The following is a 9,497-nucleotide window of genomic DNA, read 5'->3' as shown; positions in this document are numbered from 1 at the left end:
TAATTCACAAAGCTTAAGTTTACGCCTCCTGAGGCATTTACGTACCTATGTGTTAGGATAGAAGGGAGAACAACATGAAAGTGGTTGTCACCTTCAAAAAGGTGTCAACCTTGGCCAGCAGCCCACTAACTTTATTTAGAGAAAGAAAAACCGGCTCCAAAAGATGTTTTCTTTCTGAACGTCTCAGTGCAAATACCACATGCTGTGCCCACAAAGTGCAAACACTTGCCTCTTCAAGCCATGATAACTCTCCTGTGTATACAGCAGTTTGCCAGGTACAAAGCAATCTTTATCTCTGCTGTCAGCTGTTTTTCCTTATTGTTGTTTGTTTTAAATGGGCTGTTTGGGGAGCAGTATTAGATTCACAGTTATAGTAAACAGAAAGGACAGTGAGCTCCCATAGAACCTCCTGCTCCCACACATTCACAGCCTTCTGCAATAGCCATATCCCCCCAGAGTGGTCCATCTGGTGCATCCGTTTCTGTTCCGTTTCGTCGCTCAGTCGTGTCCGACGCTATGTGACCCCGTGGACTGTAGCCTCCCAGGCTTCTCCGTCCATGGGATTCTCCAGGCAAGAATACTGGAGTGGGTTACCGTTTCCTTCTCCAGGGGATCTTCCCGACCCAGGGATCGAACCTGGGTCTCCCTCATTGGAGGCAGACGCTTTAACCTCTGAGCCACCAGGGAAGCCCTGGTGCATGGATGAACCTATATCAACAAACCCTTTTCACCCAAAGTCCATAGCTTACATTAGAGTTCACTCTTGCTGCCGTATACTCTATGGGTTTTGACCAATACGTGATGTATGTATCCACCATTATGGTATCATAAAGAATAGTTTTGCTGTCCTAAAATCTTCTGTGGTCCACCTGTTCATTTCTCTCTCTCCACTGGCAGCCATTCATCTTTTGAGTATTTCCATAATTTTGCCTTTTCTAGAACATTATATAGTTCTAGAATCATGTAGTATGTAGTCTTTTCAGATTGATTTCTTTCACTTAGGAATATGCACGTAAAAAACCTTCATGTCTTTTCAAGACTTGATAGCTCATTTCTTTTTAGCGTTAGATAATATTCCGTCATCTGGATATATACCACAGTTTATTTATCTGTTCACCTAGTAAAGGATATCTTGGTTGCTTCCAAATTTTGGCAGTTATGAATAAATAACTGAATGTTTGTATCCCCACAAAGTTCATATGATGAAACCTAATCCCTAATGATAGTATTTGGAGGTGGTGTTGTTGTGAGGTGATTAGGTAATTATAGTAGGGCCCTTTGAAAAATCAGATGACTATATATGTGTGGATCTGTTTCTGGACTTTCTCTTCTTTTAATTGATCTATTTGTCTATTCTTTTGTCAATATCATATTCTTTTGATTACTATGTCTCTATAAAGTCTTGAAGTCCAGTAGTATCAGTCCTTCAACTTTTTCTCCTTCAATATTGGGCTGGCTATTCTGGGCCTTTTGCCTCTTTGTATAAACTTTGAAATCAGTTTGTCAATATCCAAAAAATAACTTGCTGGGATTTTGGTTGAGATTGTGTTGACTCTGCAGATTAAGTTAGGAAGTATCGGCATCTTGACAATATTGAATTTTCCTATTCATCAACGTGGAATATCTCTCTATTTAGCTCTTCCTTGATTTCTTTCCATCAGAGTTTTATAGGTTTCCTTGTATAAATCTTCCACATATTTTATTATTTTTATACTTCAGTTCAGTTCAGTTCAGTCGCTCAGTCGTATCTGACTCTTTGCGACCCCATGAATCACAGCACGCCAGGCCTCCTTGTCCATCACCAACTCCCGGAGTTCACTCAAACTCATGTCCATCGAGTCGGTGATGCCATCCAGCCACCTCATTCTCTGTCGTCCCCGTCTCCTCCTGCCTTCAATCTTTCCCAGCATCAGGGTCTTTTCAAATGAGTCAGCTCTTCACATCAGGTGGCCAAAGTATTGGAGTTTCAGCTTTAACATCAGTCCTTCCAATGAATATTCAGGACTGATTTCCTTTAGGATGGACTGGTTGGATCTCCTTGCAGTCTCAAGAGTCTTCTCCAACACCACAGTTCTAAAGCATCAATTCTTCGGCGCTCAGCTTCCTTTATAGTCCAACTCTCATGTCCATACATGACTACTGGAAAAACCATAGCTTTGATTATAAGGATCTTTGTTGGCAAAGTAATGTCTCTGCTTTTTAATATGCTGTCTAGGTTGGTCATAACTTTACTTCCAAGGAGCAAGCGTCTTTTAATTTCATGGTTGCAGTCACCATCTGCAGTGCTTTTGGAGCCCGCCCCCCCAAATAAAGTCTGACACTGTTCCCACTGTTTCCCCATCTATCTGCCATGAAGTAATGGGACCGGATGTCATGATCTTTGTTTTCCGAATGTTGAGCTTTAAGCCAACTTTTTCACTCTCTTTCATAAAAGTGAAAGACTTTTATCAAGAGGCTCTTTAGTTCTTCTTCACTTTCTTCCATAAGGGTGGTGTCATCTGCACATCTGAGGTTATTGATATTCCTCCTGGCAATCTTGATTCCAGCTTGTGCTTCCTCCAGCACAGCATTTCTCTTGATGTACTCTGCATATAAGTTAAATAATCAGGGTGACAATATACAGCCTTGACGTACTCCTTTTCCTATCTGGAACCAGTCTGTTGTTCCATGTACAGTTCTGACTATTGCTTCCTGACCTGCATACAAGAGGCAGGTCAGGTGGTCTGGTATTCCCATCTCTTTCAGAATTTTCCACAGTTTATTTTATTTTTTTAGTTTTACCAGTTTATTGCTACCAGCCCATCTCCCTCCACCCTCATGCACACATGCTCAGTCATCTAACCCCATGGACTGCAGCCTGCCAGGCTCCTCTGTCCATTGACTTTTCCAGGCAAGAATACTGGAGTGGGTTGCCATTTCCTTCTCTGGGTAGAATTTTTCCACAGTTTATTGTGATCCACTCAGTCAAAAGCTTTGGCATAGTCAATAAAGCAGAAATAGATGTTTTTCTGGATCTCTGCTTTTTCGATGATCCAGCAGTAGTTGGCAATTGCTGGTACATAGGAAAGCAATTGACTTTTGTGTAGTAACCTTGTATCTTACGACTTGCTGTAATCATTTATTAGTTCCAGTAGTTTTTTGGTCAGTTCATTCAGATCTTCTACATAAACAGCTGTGTAACCTACAAACAAAGACAGCTTTATTTATTTTTCTCTATCTGTATGTACTTATTTCCTTTTCTTTTATTGGATTAGCTAGGACTTTTGGTATCATGTTGAAAGAGTGGTGAGAAGGGATATTGCAGAAGATCACTGAGAGGGCATGACCACTGGTTAACCTGTAAGCTGGACTTGGGCAATCAGATGCTCCTCACCTTCTCCCCTGTCCTTGGAGTGTGTGCTCTGCTTGCCTTCCCCATGCTAGAATCTACCCTAGTATGCAGCCTGAAATAGTAATATAGGGTTGAGACCATCCAGATGGTCCCTACATCATACAGCAAATTCCCACTGGCTATCTGTTTTACATATGGTAATGTTCATGTTTCAATGCTACTCTCTCAATTCGTCCCACCCTCCTCTTGAGGTTTCTTATTTATCCTTGCGTTATTTAGAAGTGTTTTGTTTAATCTACAGGTATCCTGGAGTTTTCCAAGTATTTTTCTGTTTGATTCCACTGTGGTCTGAAAGCATATATGACTTTTTAAAAGATTTGTTAATGTATGTTTTATGACCCCAGATGTTGTCTATCTTGGTGAATATTCGATGTAAGCTTGACAAGAATGTATATTCCACTGTTGTTAGGTAAAGTGGTCTACAGATGTCAATTACATCCAGTTGACCAGTGGTGCTATTGAGTTCTCCTACTTCCTTCTGGTTTTCTGCCTGCTAGATTCATCCATTTCTGATAGTCTCCAACTATGAGAGTGGATTCGTCTGGTTCTCCTTTCAGTTACATCAGTTTTGCCTCATGTATGTTGATGTTCTATTGTTAGGTTCAGTTCAGTTCAGTTCAGTTCAGTCGCTCAGTCGTGTCCAACTCTCCGCGACCCCATGAATCACAGCACGCCAGGCCTCCCTGTCCATCACCAACTCCCGGAGTATACTCAAACTCATGTCCACAGAGTCGGTGATGCCATCCAGCCATCCCATTCTCCATCGTCCCCTTCTCCTCCCGCCCCCAACCTTTCCCAGCATCAGAGTCTTTTCCAGTGAGTCAACTCGTCGCATGAGGTGGCCAAAGTATTGGAGCTTCAGCTTTAGCATCAGTCCCTCCAATGAACATCCAGGATTGATCTCCTTTAGAATGGACTGGTTGGATCTCCTTGCAGTATAAGGGACTCTCAAGAGTCTTCTCCAACACCACAGTTCAAAAGCATCGATTCTTCGGCGATCAGCTTTCTTCACAGTCCAACTCTCACATCCATACATGACCACAGGAAAAACCATAGCCTTGACTAGACGGACCTTGGTTGGCAAAGTAATGTCTCTGCTTTTTAATATACTATCAAGGTTGGTCATAACTTTCCTTCCAAGGAGCAAGCGTCTTTTAATTTCATGGCTGCAATCAGCATCTGCAGTGATTTTGGAGCCCAAAAAAACAAAGTCTGACACTGTTTCCACTGTTTTTCCATCTATTTCCCATGAAGTGATGGGACCACACGTAAAGCCTTCTTGGAAATTGACCCTTTTATCATTATGAAATGCCTTTATCCCTGATAATTTCCCTTACTCTGAGGTTTGCTCTGTCTGAAATTAATATAGCCATTCCAGCTTTCTTCTGATTAATATTAGCATAATGTGTCTTTTTCCTATTCCTTTTTTTTTTTTGTAAAGAGTTGTTATGTAAACAGTTAATAGAATTACATGATCTATATCTACAATCACTGGTCCTATTACTTTTTTCTTTTTTTATTGTAATAAAATACACAAAACATAAAATTTACCATTATAACCATTTTAAGTGTATAATCCAGTGGCATTAATTTACCTTCATGTTGTTATCCTACCAGTCATCGCCATAACTCTTTTCATCTTGTGAAACTGAAACAATACTCATTAAACAACATCTCTCAATTCCCCTCTCTTGCTAGCTCCTAGCAACTACCATTAAATTTTCTCTTTATGATTTTGACTTCTCTAAGTGCTTCATGTAAGTGTGACCATTATAGCATTTTTCTATTTATGACTGTCTTATTTCACTTAGCATAGTGCTCAAGTTTCTTCCATGTTGTAGTGTGTTATGGAATGGCCTTCTTTTTTTGGATGAATAGTATTCCATTGTATGTATATAACACATTTTGCTTATCCCTTCATCTGTTAATGGACACTTGGTTTCCCTCCACATTTTAGGTATTTTGAAAAACCTGCTTTCCTTCTGGGAATCTGAAATTTAGGTACATGCTAGACAGGGTATGACCAACCTCCATGAGAAAACCTGGGCACTGATCTCTGATAGACGATAGTTCACATGTGTTGTTACAACTTGTTGTTGGAAGAGTTAAGTGTGTCCTGTGTGACTCCACTGGGAGAGGACCCTGGGAAGTTTTTCCTGTTTTTCTCTGGACTTTTACCTCATGTACCTTTTCCCTTTACTGATTTTGTCTTGTATACTCTCACTGTTATACCACAGCTATATGAGTATGGCTATATGATAAGTTCTCTGAGACTTCCTACAAATTGCTGAACCTTGAGGTGGATCACCAATACACCATGTTACATAAGCAGCCTATAAAAGTTTCAAACCTTTAGTAATTCTGTTCTTTACAGTGGTATATCAACCAACACTTTGGAAGCTGACGATCATTTATACCTACAAAGTAGGTATGTGCTTAATTACTCAGTCATGTCCAACTCTTTGCAACCCCATGGTGTGCAGCCTGCCAGGCTGCTCTGTCCATGGGGTTCTCCAGGCAAGAATACTGGAGTGGATTGCCATGCCCTCTTCCAGGGGATCTTTCCATCTCAAGGATCAAACCCTGGTCTCCCGCACTGCAGGTGGATTCTTTATCAGCTGAGCTACCAGGGAAGCCCAGAGGAGAGTATAGTATGCAGGATTTCCCAAACTATTTTGACCAGGGAACATTATCTAGTAAAGCAATCTATGGGATTTGGTTTCCAAAGAACACATTTTAAAAAACACTAGATTAGTCAATAACCTCAGGGACTTTCCTCTGTTTGCTGTGTTCATGCCCTGGGACTTCCCCAGCCATGTCCCAAGATGCCCCCCCTGGGCAGGAGGATGACACTTGTGCTTGGGCAGCCAAGTGCTGGGTAGGAAGGATCAGTGCCCAGGAGAGGTACAGGCAGAGATCCAGGAGTTCAGAAGGGAGGGAGAGCGGGAGAGCTGTAGGGATCTGAGCTGGTGTCACAGGGGAGGCCTGAGAGCAGAACCCTGCTGATGAGGAATGGTGGCGATGGAGGGGAAGGGCATGAGCAAAGACAGAGAAGGGAAAGCACAAGGGGTGTACGAGAACCAGCAGTTCATCTGGAGGCAGATTATACTATTCTAAAGCTATAAATTTATACTAAAGGTATGCTGCTACTGCCAAGTCGCTTCAGTCGTGTCCGACTCTGTGTGACCCCATAGACGGCAGCCCACCAGGCTCCCCCATCCCTGGGATTCTCAAGGCAAGAACACTGGAGTGGGTTGCCATTCCCTTCTCCAATGCATGAAAGGAAAAGAGAAAGTGAAGTCGCTCAGAAGTGTCCGACTTTTAGCGACACCATGAACTGCAGCCTACCAGGCTCCTCATCCATGGGATTTTCCAGGCAAGAGTACTGGAGTGGGGTGCCATTGCCTTTTCCATACTAAAAGTATAAATATGTATAAATCTAGAGAGTGGTTAAGTATGTTTTGCCCTTCCTTTCCAATTGCAGATATGTGTAAGGAATTGGGATTCTTGGTGCTATAACATCAACACCAGAAGACAGAATCATTTTATTATTCTACAAACTAATCCTTATTTTAAATGAAGAGCAATGAGTCTGATATATCTTCATTACTGATTGATCACAAGTTGTTCCTTTATCCTCGCTGGAAAACTTCCAGGTATGTATTTGTATAAATCAATTCATTATTAATTTTATATCTTATTGTTTATTTCTTAATTTTTAATAACTTTGATTTTCATTTTATTATCATAGTTACATTCTATTACTGGCAAGAGATCACAGTTTTCCATTCCATGGAGTCAATGCAAGTTTCTCTTCAAAACAAATGTGTTTAAATTTTAAAAGTGACCTCACAAAATCATAAAAAGAAAGAAGAAAAGGGGGGATCAATGGAAAAATTGCAGTAATTAAACATGGGTGATGGTATGTGGGATTTCGTCATATTGTTCTTATTTTGTGTGGGCATACTTGGAATTTTGAATAATAGAAAAGTTAGTTGAGAATCTCATTTCTGGCAGCATGTCAGACTTTTGCTCACTAAACAATTAGCTATTGCATGAAATAACTATTTTAATGTACTGCTTTCATAAGAGTTAAAGGAAAATCCCCAAGCATTTACACATATGTATATACATGCACATAAATAATATCATTGGGTAAAACCAAAACAGGGAACTGGGTAAAACAGTCCTGGGCAAATGGTTTAACAAAAGTTAGAGAAGCCCTGAGGGGAAGCGCCATTGTAAACTCTGTGTTGGTGAATCTACGCTCTGAACCAGCTGTAGAATAGGGCAGCTGATTCTGAGATTCCTGTATTAAGATGGAGACTCCTAAAAGGATACCAAAGTGATCCCTTATCAGCAGTGGCTCTGGAAGATTTTCTTGCTTCTGGAATATGCAAGAGCAATGCATCTCTGAAGTATCCCCTGTATCTTGGTGTCAAAAATGGCCATGTACTTTTGATAAAAGAGCCAGAACTTCCCTGGCAGTCCAGTGGTTAAGACTCCATGCTTCCAATACAGGGGGCATAGTTCCATTCCTGGTTGGGGAACTAAAATCCCACATGCCCTGCAGCAGAGCCAAAAAGGTATTTTAAAAGAGAGTCAAGTAGAACTTTTTAGAAAAGACAACATATTTAGAAGCTGAGAATTTACACAGATGAGGATGAAACTAATATGAGCTCACAAAAATTATCAACTCACAAACCACCATTAGTGAGAATCAACAGAAACAGCAATATTTAGACCCTCAGGAACTTCAGACATTAGAATTATCAATAAAAACTATTTAAATAACTACAACTATGTATTAAAGGTTTAAAGCATTCATGGGCTTCCCTGGTGGCTCAGACGATAAAGAATCCACCGACAATGCAGGAGACCTGGGTTCGATCCCTGGGTTGGGAAGATCCCCTGGAGAAGGAAATGGCAACCCACTCCAGTAATTTTGCCTGGGCGGAGAGTCGGACACGACTGAGCGACTGAACTGAACTGAACTGAACTGAATCCCCATGGACAGAGAACCCTGTTGGGATACAGTCCACTGGGCCTCAAAGAGTCAGACATGACTGAACAGCACAGGCACCCTGGTGTACCGTGACAGCAAAGATCAGCTTTCACTAGCAAGTTATTAAATCATTTGCCTTCCTGGATTTAAAAAAAAAAAAGCATTAATAGGCTATCCAGAATGATTTTTTAAAGACTCAAACGGAAGTTTTAGGAAACAAATACACAATTGTTGAATTAAAGACTGGGGGAATATGTTAAACAGCAGACTAGGAGCTACTTGTTCAATAGGGTGGTGTGTGTATATATATATATATAAAATCAGCTTAAGAAGCTGATAAGAAAAAATAAAATGAGTTAAAAGCAACAACCAAAATAAGGTTAAGTGAATGTATAACTTTGAACTAGCAAGAAAAAGTAGCTAGTGAAAGAACGGAAAGAAGATATAAAAGAGTCATGGAGGTAATTAAAATGAAAAAAGATGACTGAAGTGTCTACATATGAAAAATAAATGCATTTAATATAAATGAGTTAGCAGCCCTTCTGAAACAGAAGAGTAAGAATCTCTGAAAATCCACTTCATAAAAGCATGAGAACACTGGCAGAAATTGTCAAAGTCAGCTTCTTTCAGTGTTCTGTAAATCAACCAAAGAAAGGTTTTTTGATATCCAGAGAAATGTCTGTTTAATAAGAACTGCTGAATCCTGGTAAGAACAGTGAGCTTTGTGGTGTTTTAATTTGCTCCAGTCCTATTCCCCTCTCCCAGCTCCAAGGCAGCCTTGAAAAATTTAGCTTTGCAACCACGGTTGTTGTGAAAATTAAGAATTTAGTAACCACTGGAAGGGGAAGAATAGGTTTGGAGCCCTTCAAAAAGTCCCAGTTCCAGAGAACTGTCATTATGTGACTAGTCTGATATCTCCTTTGGAAAGCTCCATTCTCAGGTCTTGGTTTTATTTGACCTGACTCTGAGCTCACTCTACAACAACAGTGCATTTGCCAAAATAATGAGTGGCAATTCTGTAACACTGTATCATCCTGAGATAACAATGCAAGGGCCAGCAGCTTTCTCCCTGGGATGGGTGTCACTCAGGGGTGTTGGAGA

The sequence above is a fragment of the Moschus berezovskii genome, chromosome 4 (assembly GCF_049115385.1).
Source record: "Moschus berezovskii isolate FMDL1 chromosome 4, NW_MosBer_1.0, whole genome shotgun sequence".
Classification (NCBI taxonomy): Eukaryota; Metazoa; Chordata; class Mammalia; order Artiodactyla; family Moschidae; genus Moschus; species Moschus berezovskii.
Note: the sequence above shows the minus strand (reverse complement) of the source record.